This window comes from Psammomys obesus, unplaced genomic scaffold (genome assembly GCF_907164565.1).
Source record: "Psammomys obesus unplaced genomic scaffold, mPsaObe1.curated_primary_1811, whole genome shotgun sequence".
Taxonomy (NCBI): domain Eukaryota; kingdom Metazoa; phylum Chordata; class Mammalia; order Rodentia; family Muridae; genus Psammomys; species Psammomys obesus.
This window is the reverse complement of record NW_026585504.1, coordinates 34582689-34596842: the sequence shown is the minus strand read 5'-3', so window position 1 is coordinate 34596842 and position 14154 is coordinate 34582689. Positions and strand designations below refer to the sequence as shown.

General features: G+C 38.0%; 1 pseudogene; it reads right to left on the bottom strand.

Annotated features, from left to right (window-relative positions):
• Positions 1 to 12005: 12005 nt before the first annotated feature.
• LOC129673187 (10 kDa heat shock protein, mitochondrial-like) lies at positions 12006 to 12336 on the bottom strand (annotated as a pseudogene).
• Between the last annotated feature and the right edge of the window lie 1818 nt (positions 12337 to 14154).

The window sequence follows — 14154 nt, the reverse complement described above, 5'->3', positions numbered from 1 at the left end:
TGATCCACTCAGACTTTAGTTTTGTGCAGGGTGAGAAATATGTATCTATTTTCATTTTTCTGCATATAGACATCCAGTTGGACCAGCACCATTTGATGAAGATGCTGTCTTTTTCCATTGTACGGTCTCGGCTTCTTTGTCAAAAATCAAGTTTCCGTAGCTGTGTGGGTTTATTTTTGGGTCTTCTATTCAGTTCCATTGATCCACTTTTCTGTTTCTATGCCAATACAAAGCAGTTTTTATTACTATTGCTTTTTAGTACAGCTTGAGTTCGGGGATGGAGATACCTCCAGATGATCTGTTGTTGTACAAGATCATTTTGGAGATTCTGGGTTTTTTGTTTATCCATATGAAGCTGAGAATCCTTTTTTCAAGGTCTGTAAAGAGTTATGTTGGTATTTTGATGGGAATTGCCTTGAATCTATAGATTGCTTTTGGCAGCATGGACATTTTCACTATGTTAATCTTACCAATGCATGAGCACAGGAGATCTTTCCATCTTTTGATATCTTCTTCAATTTCTTTCTTCAGAGAATTAAAGTTTTTTCTCAAACAAGTCTTTCACTTGCTTGGTTAGAGTCACCCCAAGGTACTTTATGTTATTAGTGGCTATTGTGAAGGGTGTTATTTCCCTAATTTCTTTCTCTGCTTTTTTTTTTCCTTTGGTTTACAGGAGGGCTTCTCATTTTTTTGAGTTGATTTTGTATTCTGCCACTTTGCTGAAGGTGTTTATCAGCTGAAGGAGTTCTCTGGTTGAATTTTTAGGGTCGCTCATGTATACTATCATATCATCTGCAAAGAGTGATACTTTAACTTCTTCATTTCCAATTTGTATCCCCTTAATCTCCTTTAGTTGTCTAATTGCTCTTGTTAGGTCCTCAAGTACTACATTAAAGAGATATGGAGAGGGTGGAAAGCCTTGCCTTGTCCCTCATTTCAGTGGGATTGATTTAAGTTTCTCTCCGTTTAGTTAGATGTTGGCAATAGGCTTGCTGTATATTGTCTTTACTATGTTTAGGTGTGTGCGTTGTAGCCCTGATCACTCCAAGACTTTAAACATAAATGGGCGTTGGATTTTTTCCAATGCTTTTTCAGCATTTAAGGAGATGATCATGTGGTTTTCCCCCCTCACTTTGTTTATATTGTGAATTACATTGATAGATTTCCATATATTAAACCACCCTCCATTCCTGGCATGAAGCCTACTTGTTTATGTTGGATGATATCTTTTATGTGTTCTTGGATTTGGTTTGCAAGTATTTTATTGAGTATTTTTGCATCAGTGTTCATAAGAGAGATAGGATTGAAGTTGTCCTCTTTTTTTTTGTGTGTCTTTGGGTTATGTATCAAGGTGACTGTGGTTTAACAGAATGAGTTTGGTAGAGAATTGGAGTTAACTCTTTTTTGAAGGTGTGGTAGAATTCTGTCCTGTAACCATCTGGTCCTTTCCTTTGGATGGGAGAATTTTGATTATTGCTTCTATTTCCTTGGGGGATATAGCAATATTTAATCTATTTACCTGATCTTGAATTAATTTTGGTAAATGGAATATATCAAGAAAATTCTCCATTTCATTTAGATTTTCAAGCTTTGTGGCATATAAGCTCTTGTAGTAAGACCTAATGATTGTTTGGATTTCCTTAGTACTTGTCCTATGTTCCCCTTTTCATTTCTGATTTTGCTGATTTGGATAGTTTCTCTCTGCCTTTTAGTTAGTTTGCTAAGGGTTTGTCTATCTTGTTGATTTTTTCAAAGAACCAGCACTTGGTCTTATTGATTCTTTGAATTGTTTTCTTTGTTTCTAATTCATTGATTTCATCTCTGATTTTGATTTTTTTTTCAATTGTCTATCTCTCTTGGGTGTGTCTGCTATTTCCACTCTTGGGACTTTTAGGTCTGTTAAGTTGCTTGTATGAGATACAAATGGAGGCATTTATTGCTATGAACTTTCCTCCTAGCACTGTTTTCATTATGTCCCATAAGTTTGGGTAAGTTGTGCCTTCATTTTCATTGAATTTTAGGAAGTCTCTAATTTCTTTTCATTTCTTCCCTTACCAGATTGTCATTGAACAGAGTTGCTTAGTTTTCATGTGTATGTAGGCTTTTGTTATTTCTGTTATTGTTGATGTCCAGTTTTAGGCCATGGTGGTCTGATAAGATAATTGTGATTATTTTGATCTTATTGTACCTGTTGAGATTTGTTTTATGCATGACTATATGGTCAATATTTGAGAAGGTTCAGTGAGGTGCTGAAAAGAAGGTATCATCTTCTGAGTTTAGGTCAAAAGTTCTATAGACATCGATTAGGTCCATTTGAGTTAGGACCTCTTTAAGTGTCATTATTTCCCTATTTATGTCTGTCTTGATGATCTGTCCCTTGATGAGAGTGGAGTGTTGAAGTCTCCCACTCTTAATGTGTTGGGTTCAATGTGTGATTTAAGCTTTATTAATGTTTCATTTACAAATATAGGTGCTCTTGTGTTTGGGGTATAGCTGTTAAGGATTATGATGCCCTTCCTTCAACATAGTGCTGGAAGTCCTTGCTAGAGCAATAAGACAGTTGAAGGAGATCAAGGGGATACAGATGGGAAAGGAAGAAATCAAATTATCACTATTTGCAGATGATATGATAATATACATGAGTGACCCCAAAAACTCTACCAGGGAACTCCTACAGCTGAGAAACACCTTCAGCAAAATGGCCGGATACAAAATTAACTCAAAAAAATCAGTAGCACTCCTGTATACAAAAGACAAAAGGGCTGAGAAAGAAATTAGAGAAACAACACCATTCACAATAGCCACAAATGACATAAAGTACCTTGGTGTAACCCTAACCAAGCAAGTCAAAGACTTGTATGAAAAAAATTTCAAGTCTCTGAAGAAAGAATTAGAGGAAGATATGAGAAGATGGAAAGATCCCCCATGCTCATGGCTTGGCAGGATTAACATAGTAAAAATGGCCATCTTACCAAAAGCAATCTACAGATTTAATGCAATTCCCATCACATTGCCAACACAATTCTTTACAGACCTGGAAAGAAAAATTCTCAACTTCCTATGGAATAACAAGAAACCGAGAATTGCTAAAACAATCCTCTACAATAAAAGATCTTCTGGAGGTATCTCCATCCCTGATCTCAAGCTGTACTATAGAGCAACAGTTATAAAAACTGCATGGTACTGGCATAGAAACAGAATGGTGGATCAATGGAATGGAACAGAAGACCCAGAAATAAACCCACACACTTACGGAGACCTGATTTTTGACAAAGATGCCAAACCCATACAATGGAAAAAAGATAGCATTTTCAACAAATGGTGCTGGTCCAACTGGATGTCTACATGTAGAAAAATGAAAATAGATCCATACTTATCACCCTGCACAAAACTGAAGTCCAGGTGGATCAAAGACCTCAACATAAAATCAGACACATTAAATCGGCTAGAAAAAAAAGTGGGGAATACCCTAGAACTCATTGGTACAGGAGAAAACTTCCTGAACAGAACACCAACAGCATAGGCTCTAAGAGCAACAATCAATAAATAGGACCTCATGAAATTGAAAAGCTTCTGTAAAGCAAAGGACACCATCATCAAAACAAAGCGACTGTCTACAGATTGGGAAAGAATCATCACCAACCCTTTATCTGACAGAGGACTCATATCCAATATATATAAAGAACTAAACAAGCTGAAAAGCAACAATCCAAGTAATCCACTTAAAAAATGGGGAACAGAGCTAAAGAGAGAATTCTCTGTAGAGGAATATCGAATGGCAGAGAAGCACTTAAAGAAATGCTCAACCTCATTAGCCATTAGGGAAATGCAAATCAAAAGGACCCGAAGATTTCACCTTACACCCATCAGAATGGCCAAGATGAAAAACCCAAGGGACAACACATGCTGGAGAGGTTGTGGAGAAAGGGGAACCCTTCTCCACTGCTGGTGGGAATGTAAACTGGTACAACCATTCTGAAAATCAATCTGGCGCTTTCTCAGACAACTAGGAATAGCGCTTCCTCAAGATCCAGCCATACCACTCCTAGGCATATACCCAAAAGAGGCGCAAGTACACAAAAAGGACATTTGCTCAACCATGTTTGTAGCAGCTTTATTTGTAATAGCCAGAAGCTGGAAACAACCCAGATGCCCCTCAAGTGAAGAATGGATGCAGAAACTGTGGTGCATCTATACAATGGTGTATTACTCAGCAATGAAAAATAAGGAAATCATGAAATTTGCAGGTAAATGATGGGACCTTGAAAGGATCATCCTGAGTGAGTTGTCCCAGACGCAAAAAGACACACATGGTATATACTCACTCATATAAACATACAACAGAGAATAAACCCACTAAAATCTGTACATTTAAACAAACTAAGCAAAGAGAGGACCCTAACTAAAATGTTCAATCCCCATCCTGAAAGGCAAAGAGGATGGACATCAGAAGAAAAAGAAAAGAGGAAACAACCTCGGAACCTGCTACAGAGGACCTCTGAAAGCCAGAAGAAAACAGGAAACAACCTTGAAACCTGCTACAGAGGGCCTCTGAAAGCCTCTGCAGTATAGACTGTCAAAGCAGATGCTGAGCCTGATGGCCACCTGATGGGCAGAGTGAATGGAATTTTATGTAAGAAGTGGGAAATAGTAAGAGTTGGAGGGGAGGGGAACATCACAAAGAGAGCAACAGAACAAGATAATTTGAACACAGGGAACTTCCCAGAGACTCATACTCCAACCAAGGACTATCCGTGGAAATGATCTGGAACCCCTGCACAGGTGTAACCCATGGCAGTTCAGTGTCCAAGTGGATCACATAGCAATGGGAAGAAGGACTGCCTCTGACATAATCTGATTGGCCTGCTCATTGATCACCTCCCCCTGAGGGGGGAGCAGCCTTACCAGGCCAAGGTAGAGGACAATGCAGCCAATTTTGATGAGAACTGATAGACTAAGATCAGAAAAGAGAGGAGAACCTCCCCTATCAGTAGACTTAGGGAGTGGCATGCATGCAGAAAGGGGAGGGAGGGTGGGATCGGGAGGGGAGGAGGGAGGGGCTTATGGGGGAATACAAAATGAATAAAGTGTAATTAATTAAAAATTAAAAAACAGATGAGCATAAATATAGCATTATTTATAAATATGTCATATGTAACTATAAAACGTAAAATTCTATACTATGGAAGACATAAAAATCAACTCTAATGTTAGGATCAAGAACCATGACTATTATGACTACGTTTTAAAGAGATTGTCATTAAAGTAGAATTCAATGCAATTGAATTGGTATATTGGTATATATATATATATATACACACACCAATTGGTATAATTGGTATATTGGTGAATATTAATTGTATGTGTAAAAAGCAATCTGTAATACCAGGCAAAACTTTTTAAAAAGTATTCAACACTTGGTGAACAAACTAGCTGTTTATCAGTGTATGAACTGAGTAAAATAATAATTATTCCCTGCAGTATATATGAAAATATAGAAAGAGTTATGTGAAGCTCACAGGTTTCTTACCAATGTTTTCAGTAGGGATAAGGTTATTGTGTAATTAAAATCCTGATTTCTCTATCAAAAAAAATTATCCATTTTGTATCTCACTTGTAGCCCAATCCCTCATCTTCTTCCTTCCCTCTTTGTCTCCTATCCCTGTCCCCTAGTACACTGGTAGGGGAAGTCCTCCTTCCCTACTGTCTGACCCTATTCTGTCAAGTTCCATCAGGACTGTCTGGATCCTCTTCCCTTGTGGGCTGGCTAGGTCACCCCACCAGGGAGAAGTGATCAAGGAGTGGGCAAAGGAGTTCATGTCTGCGACTGCCTCTTCTACCCTTATTAGGGAATCGACATTGGAGCCTGAGCTCTTGGTGGGCCACATCTGAGCAGGAGGCCTAGGTCCTCTCTATGCATAGTTTTTGGTTGTTGTATTAGTCTCTGCAGACCCCACTGGGCCTAACATATTTTGGCTTTGTTGGTCTCCTTGTGGAGCTCCTGTCCTCTCCAGGTCCTTCCATCTTTTTCTTCCATAGGACACCCTGAGCTCTGTCTAAAGTTTGTCTGTGAGTCTTTGTATGTGCTTTGATCCCCTGCTGGGTGGAGTCTATTAAAGGGCATCTGGGGTAGGCTCCTTTCCTGTTCAATCACTTCTACTGCTGCCTGTGTCTATCTTGTTTTCCATTCTGAATGAGAATTAAGCATCTTCCATAGCATCCTCCTTGTTGTTTAGCCTCTTTTGTTCTGTAGATTTTAGTATGTGTATTCTATATTATGTGGCTAATATCCACTTATAAGTGAATATATATCATGTGTGTCTTGGTGGGACATACAATCCTCCCATCTTAAGAATGTTGTAGATACTCAGCTAGAATAAGTCCACAAAACAAAACAAAACAAAAACCAGGAAGCATCACTGAAAGAATATTTATAGCAGAAATATTAGAGTCATCACTCAAATATTTGAGAGTACATATAATTATATCTTAGTTCTGCTTCTGGATGTGTGCCTGACTCTCTATGATCATGAGAGCTTAATAATTGGCCATGCTGTCTCTAGTGACTAGGGTCATAGGTAGTTAATATAAAGGTTCTGTATTTTTCATATGGCTAATCAGTGTTTCTGGAATTTGTTTTCATTGTTCTGCTGACATCAATTTTACATGTTCAAAGAGATATATGGTCAGATGGTTTAAATGGTAAAGAGCTTGTCATCTATGTATGATCATATGAGTTCAAATGCCCAGCACCCATGCAAAACACAAGTATGGCATGCTGGAGAATGTTTGGTCCTCTCAGTTGAAGGTAGGCAGAGACAGGGGGAGTTTGATGATAAAGTTCTTTGACTCCTTCATTGAGTTTACTGTTCCATTTAAAAGCTCCTGATTCTTGTATGTTAATTTTATAATGTGCCGCTTTTGAAATGTGTTCATCTTTTCTGAGTTTTCTGATGTAATCCTCAAGGAATTTATAAAACATGAGATCATGTTGTGTGGAAAATAATTTGATATTGCCCTTCCAATTTTCTTTCAATCACTTTTATCATTTTAATTGTTTTATTCGTTCATGCAAGACATCTCTAAGAATAAACACGGAGACCCTTGTCCTCCAGATTATTATTATTATTATTATTATTATTATTATTATTATTACTTTCAGACTCAGAGCTCTAAAGGTTTATATTGCTCAGACTGCACAAGAAAGGGTTACAGTAAAGGCATCTCCAATTTTTTTTTCTGTTTTTTTTTTTTTTTTTATTAATCACAGTTTGTCCATTTTTTATCCCAGCTGTAGCCACCTGCCTCATTCCTTCCCTCATCTCCTACTATGCCCCTCTCCAAATCCACTGATAGATGAGGACTTCCTTGCCTTTCATCTGAACCTAACTTATCAGGTTTCATCAAGCCTGGCTGCAATGTCCTCCTCTGTGGACTGGCAAGGTTACTCTCCCCTCAGAGGGAGGTGGTAAAAGAGCCAGCCACTGAGTTCATGTCAGAGACAGACCCTGTTCACCTTACAGAGATACCACTGACCTGCCATGAGCTACATCTGAGCAGGGGTTCTAGGTCATATCCATAAATGGTCCTTGGTTGGAGTATCAGTCTCAGAAAAGGCCAGATTTTTTGGTTCTGTTTTTCTCCTTGTGGAGCTCCTGTCCTCTCCAGGTCTTACTATCTCCCCCTGCACTCTGCCCAAAGTTTGGTTATGATTCTCAGCATCTGCTTTGATATACAGCTGGATAGAACCTTTCCAAGGCCCTCTGTGTCTTCACCTTATTTTAGTGAATATAATTCTAGTTTCTCCCATTTAACTTCATATTGGCTCTGGGTTTTTCAAAAGTACTCTGTATTATGACAAAATATAGTCCCAATATTTTAAAGTTTTTTTTTTAGGGCACTTATCACAAAGAAAGATTCATTTCTTTCACAGGCATATTTTTTTATTGAGATGATTACTTATGTTGTATTTTCATTTTATTTATATTGCATTTAAATTTTTTGTTGTCATTATTTATTTATTACAATTTTTTTCAGTTTGTGTTGAGTCTGTGGCCCCATCCCTTGTCTCCTCACAATCCCATACACCCTCCCTCTTTGCCCACTATATTCCTCTCCTAGTTCACAGATAGTGGAGGACTTCTCCCATTCTATTTGACCTTAGCCTATCAGATCTCTTCAGGACTTAGTTGCACTGTTTTCCTTTGTGGCCTGGCAAGGCTGCACCCCCCACCCAAGGGGGAAGTGATCAGAGAGTCTGCCACTAAGTTCATGCAGAGAAAGGCCCTGCTCCCTTTATAGGGAACCCACTTGGATACTGAGTCTATGGGCTACTTCTGAGCCACAGTTTTACATCCTCTCCATGCACACATTGTCTTTGGTTGACCTATCATTCTTTTCAGGATCCACAGGACTCAGTTTTTGTTTGTTTGTTTGTTTTTTGTTTTGTTTTTTGTTTATTTGTTTTTTTTTGGCTTTGGCTTTGGCTTTGGCTTTGTACCTGTACTCTGCCCAAAGTTTGGCTACGAACCTCAGCATCTGCTTTGATACCTCAATCAGTAGAGTCTTTCAGAGGCCATTTGTTGTAGGTTCCTGTCCTGTTCCCTGTCTTCTCCTGCTTCCAATGTCTATTGTGTTTTTCCAGAGACTGCCCCTATTTCCTTACTAGCCAACCTTCATGGAGACTGAGCTGCCCATGGACTACATCTGAGAAGGGGGTCTAGGATCTTACCATGAATTGGTCTTTGGTTGATTCATCAGTCTCTGCAGGGGCTCCTGGGTCCAGGTTTCTTGGCTCTGCTGGTCTCCTTGTAGAGCTCCTGCCCCTTCCAAGTCTTTCATCTCCCTCTTCTTTCATAAGATACCTGGTACATTGCGCAAAGTTTGGCTATGAGTCTCAGTATCTGCTTTGATACCCTGCTGGGTAGGGTAGAGTCTTTCAGAGGCCCTCTGCGGTAAGCACCTGTCCTGTTCTCTCTCTTCTCCCACTTCTTATGTATATCTTGTTTGCCCTTCTGAATGAGGTTTAAGTCTCTTCCCTAGGGTTCTCCTTATTGTTTATCTTCTTTAGGACTATAGATTTCAGTTTATTCAATATTATATGACTAATATCCACTTATAAGTTAGGATACACCATATGTGTCTTTCTGCTTCTGGGTTACCTCACTCAGGATGATCTTTTCCATTTCCATCCATTTGCTTGCAAATTATATGATTTCCTTGTTTTTAATTGCTGAGTAGTAGTCCATTGTGTAAATGCACCACAATTTCTGTATCCATTCCTCAGCTGAGGAACATCTAGATTCTGACTATTACAAATAAATCTGCTATGAACATAATTGAGCAGATGTCCTTGTTGAAGAGGGTAGAATAAAAAATGTTGGCTCCAAACCTCAAGGAACAACTCATGCTGGAGAGGTTGTGTAGAAAGGAGATCCTTCCTCCATTGCTGGTGGGAATGTAACCTGTACTTTGGAAATGACTCTGGCACTTTCTCAGAAAATTAGAAATAGTGCTACCTCAAGATTCAGCTATACAAGTCCTGGGCATATGTTAGAAAAAAAAAATAACTGAAATTAAATTAACTGAAACACTAAAAGGAATTCAAAATAAAGATTTTTATGCAAACTTTTTCATGTAAATTTTTATTAGCTATTAGGACTGCAAACTGTCTTCCACCAGATGTGAGGGTAGTCTATCAGCTTTTAAAGATTTTAGGAAACTTCCATTTGATTTTTTTCTCTCACTTTTGAATACAATGATCTATATATATATATATATATATATATATACACATATATTTAATTTTTATTATTTAATGTCATATAGTGAGTAGATTTAAATGAAAAAGAAGAAAAACTATGTAAGAATGATGGGTGATGTAGACATTCCATCTGTAGGTAAGTACTCCACAGACATGTAACCTCTACACTTTACTAGTTGCGAATGGCACACAGAAATTTCTCTAAAGATGTCAGAGAGCTGCAGTTAACCTATGGATATAGAAATATTAATTTAGAGGGCAGGTAGAAACTGTCAATATAGAATATTAATATTAGTGGATTCACACTTAGGGCCTATAAACACCCAACGATGGGTTCTTAGCCATATTTCCTATATCATGCATGTGTGCCCATCTGTGGATTGGGCCTTCAATCTAATCCTACCACAGTTAGTTACCTCAATAGTTCTTGGGCCACCATTGCACATGTGAACATATCTTGCCATGTTAGTTGTTACTTTAGTTCATCAATATAATACTTCCTCCCTTGAAGGCTCACTCTAGAAAAAGGAACAGAAAATGTATAGACCCAGAGGTTGAGGAGGGTAAGATTAAGACATTGCCTTTTGGACATTACAGGACTGCTGTACTCACGCATTCATGGCAGTTGTTGCTACCTGCACATGACTGGCAAATGATCAAGTCAGTTCAAATACTTGAGGGAGAGAGACGGAAGAACTCCCCGCTGTAGCTCATGAGTTATTGGCAATTGACTTTTTGGGAAGAAATTCAGTTTTCTTTAATAATATAGGCACTGGTAAGTAGGCAGTGGGTAGCCCTATACCTATGGGAAACCCAAGCTATAATTAGTAGGATATAGTAATAATAATAGTAAATAATAATAAATAATAATAGTAACAGTAATAAATGAAACTATAAAATAGACATGAATTTGGCATGGGAGAGGAAGGTAGATGTTGAGGTGTGATTTTACCAAGAAACAATTAGGAATGGGAGTGACTTTAATGAAAACATCATGCATTCATATATAAAATTATAAAATAATTAGACCAAGTATAATTATTATTTTATATATTAGGAATGGGGACTCTGGCTAAGATACTCAATCCCCATTCAGAAAGGCAAAGAGAATGGACATCTGAGGAGGGAGAAAACGGCACAGGCAGGAGCCTACCAAAGAGGGCCTCTGAAAGACTCTACCCAGCGGGGTATGAAGGCAGATGTTGAGACTCACAGCCAAACTTTGGGCAGAGTGCAGGAAATCTTATGAAAAAAGTGGGAGATGGTAAGACCTGGAGAGGACAGGAGCTCCACAAGGACAGCAACAGATACTAAAAGTCTGGACACATGGGTCTTTTCTGAAACTGATACTCCAGCCAATTACCACTCATGGAAATTTCCTGGAACCCCTGCACAGATGTAGCCTATGGCAGTTCAGTACCCAAGTGGCCTCCATAGTAATTGGGACAGGGACTGATCGGCTTGCTCTCTGATTATCTCTCCCTGAGTGGGTAGCAGCCTTACCAGGACACAGAAGAAGACAACGCAGCCACTTCTGATGAGACCTGATAGAGTAAGATCAGAGGGAAGGGGAGGAGGACCTCCCTTTTCTGTAGACTGGGAGAGGAACACAGGTGGAGAAAGGGAGGGTTGGATTGGGAGGGGAGGAGGAAGGGAAGTACATGGGAGATACAAAGTGAATAAACTGTAATTAATAAAAATAATTTTAAAAAGAAATTAAAAATAGAAACTCAATTATGCCAAAAAGAATTGCCAGTATTTTATAAATAAGTTTTTTTTTGGGTGTGTGTGTGTGTGTGTGTGTGTGTGTGTGTGTGTGTGTAGGTACATACTTGGGTTATAATCATAGTAAATAAAGATATTTTGACTATGTAACAAATCACATAAATGACCTTCAGTATAAGTAACTAAAAGAGAAAATATGTCTATATTTCTGAACTATAGAACATTTTCTTTGTGAGAAAGAGATTTCAATTGTTATGCTGTTTCTATAAAATGCTTATAGTGTTCTCAGAAAATGATTTTATCCTATATGTTGTATAGAATTTCTTCTTTTTTTCATTTACATTATTTTATTTGGAAATGTTTAACAATACAATGAAATTATACTCCAGAGAATGCATGTCATTTCTTTAGGCATCATCAGTTTATTATAAAATGGAGGCAATGAAATTACATGATGAAATAGTTCAGAACATCGGTGGAATGGGCAGCTTCATGTGACACCATTTCAACAGTGATTTCAGTCCAAATAGTTTCCAAGAATTTCACAATCTCTAAATAAGAAATAAACCTTGTCGTCTAGAAATACTTTGGTGTCTCCATACTCTGGGAGAAGAACTTTGTCTCCAACCTTCACACTAACCTGTTGAATCTCTCCATCCTTTGCTTTCACACCTGATTCCACAGCCACTGCTGTTGCTTGCAATACTTTTCCTTGAGAATTTTCTGGAAACATAATGCTGCCTTTGGTTCTGGTTTCACCAGCACTCTTTTCAAACAATACTTGGTCAAAGAGCGGAAGAAAACTTTCTAAAAGCTTGTTCAGCTATGACTTGCTGCCGCAGCTGCATAAGTACTCTGCCCCCAGGCCGCCACTGCAAGGAGAGACTAGAATTTATTCTTAAGTAGTTGTGGTGGCAAGTCTAATTTGTGGCTACTGCCTCTGTTTCTTGATGTCAGTGTGAATTAAGTTATTTTCAAAGTCTTTCAGGCATGGTACCTTTATGGTAAATAAATCTATGACATTGGATGTCATAATTTTTATTGTTCTTAAGAAATCAGAAAGTACATTAAATCACAATTTCAGACTTTATCTCATACTAAATTTATTGTGTGCACTGTTGTGCATAGTGTATATATTTAAGTAATTCATCACGTCTTTCTAAGAAAAATTGTTCCAGAAGATCTTGGCAACTTCCATGGGTTATATTCTTTTCTCTTGTACTATTACACAGTTTGAAGCATATTTTCTTCATAAGACTTTTTCTCATAGAGGCATTTCTACAATACTTATGATAGTGGTTAATGTGTTGTTCCTTAAAACATTTGCCAGGTGATTTATTTAGAATTATTGTTATTTTGCCAAATCTTTAACAGAACAATTAACAAAAGAGTTATGCATTTTGTTCCATGGATTCAAAGTTTTATTCCATGAGTCCTTGCCTGTTCCTCTTGGCAAATGATAAGAACACCATGATAGGGCAAAACATTTGGTAAGAACATGATGGCATGGCAACCCCCCCACACACACACACATCAGGTGAACAAATTATATAGAGAAAATGCTAGTACTACCTAATTGTCTGCTTTTATCCCATCGAGGTGAATGGGCAATGGGAAGATGGCACCTCATTCATGACTGTATTTGTTTAATCGTTTATTATTGGATATGTTTATATCCATACAAATTTGAAGGTGTGATTAATTTGATAATCTTGTAGATATCACACAAATCAAGTGAACTTACAGACATACATACAGACAGACATAAAAAAACTTGTATTTGGGATAGGGTATGATACAAGGATATGGGGGAGTTTGAGAGGGAACTGGGCATAGATGTGAAAATGCTTTATTATATATGTATGAAGTTCTCAAAAGTAAAGAAAGAAATAATAGTGCTTGGTATTAAAATATCAAAATCAAATATGCCTTTGTAGTCTTTCATCAGTAGATAATTTTGCAATAGCCTTGAATAAATTTCACCATATTAAACATCTATTAGTCTTTACTAAAGGCACCCTTATAAATTCCAGCACTAGATTCTACTGCACTAGGTTTTCGCTTTATTCTCCAATGTTCAAATTCCAGTCATCTTTCCCAGTTCTTTCTCCTTCTATAACTTCTACCCTCAACTGATCTCTCTCATTCTCATCCACAATGACCCCCGCTCCACCACAAAATCCATTGAAGATCCATGCTTTCTCCTTTGAGCCCTCCTTGTTAAGTAGCCTGTCTATGTTGTGCATTACAACATAATTGTCATTTACTTAACAGCAAATATTCACTTAAAAGTTAGTACATACCATATTAGGAGAACCCGGCAGAGAAGAGGTAGAAAGATTGTAGGACCAGAGAGATCAGAGACACCTGGAGAACATGAACCACAGAATCGGCTAAGCAGGGACTTACAGAAACTGAAGCCACAATTACAGACTCTGTATGGGTCTGAACTAGGTCCTCTGTATATATTTTGTTGTTGTATAGCTTGGTGTTTGGTGGAAATTCTAACAGCAAGAGAAGGGGTGTCTTTTGTTTCTTCTTGGGATCCTTTTCCTCCTACTGGGTTGCCTCCTCTAGTCTTAATATTGGGGTTTGTGCCTATTCGGGTTGTAACTTGATATACCCTGTTCAGTTGATACTCCTGGGAGGTTAGCTCTTTTCTAATG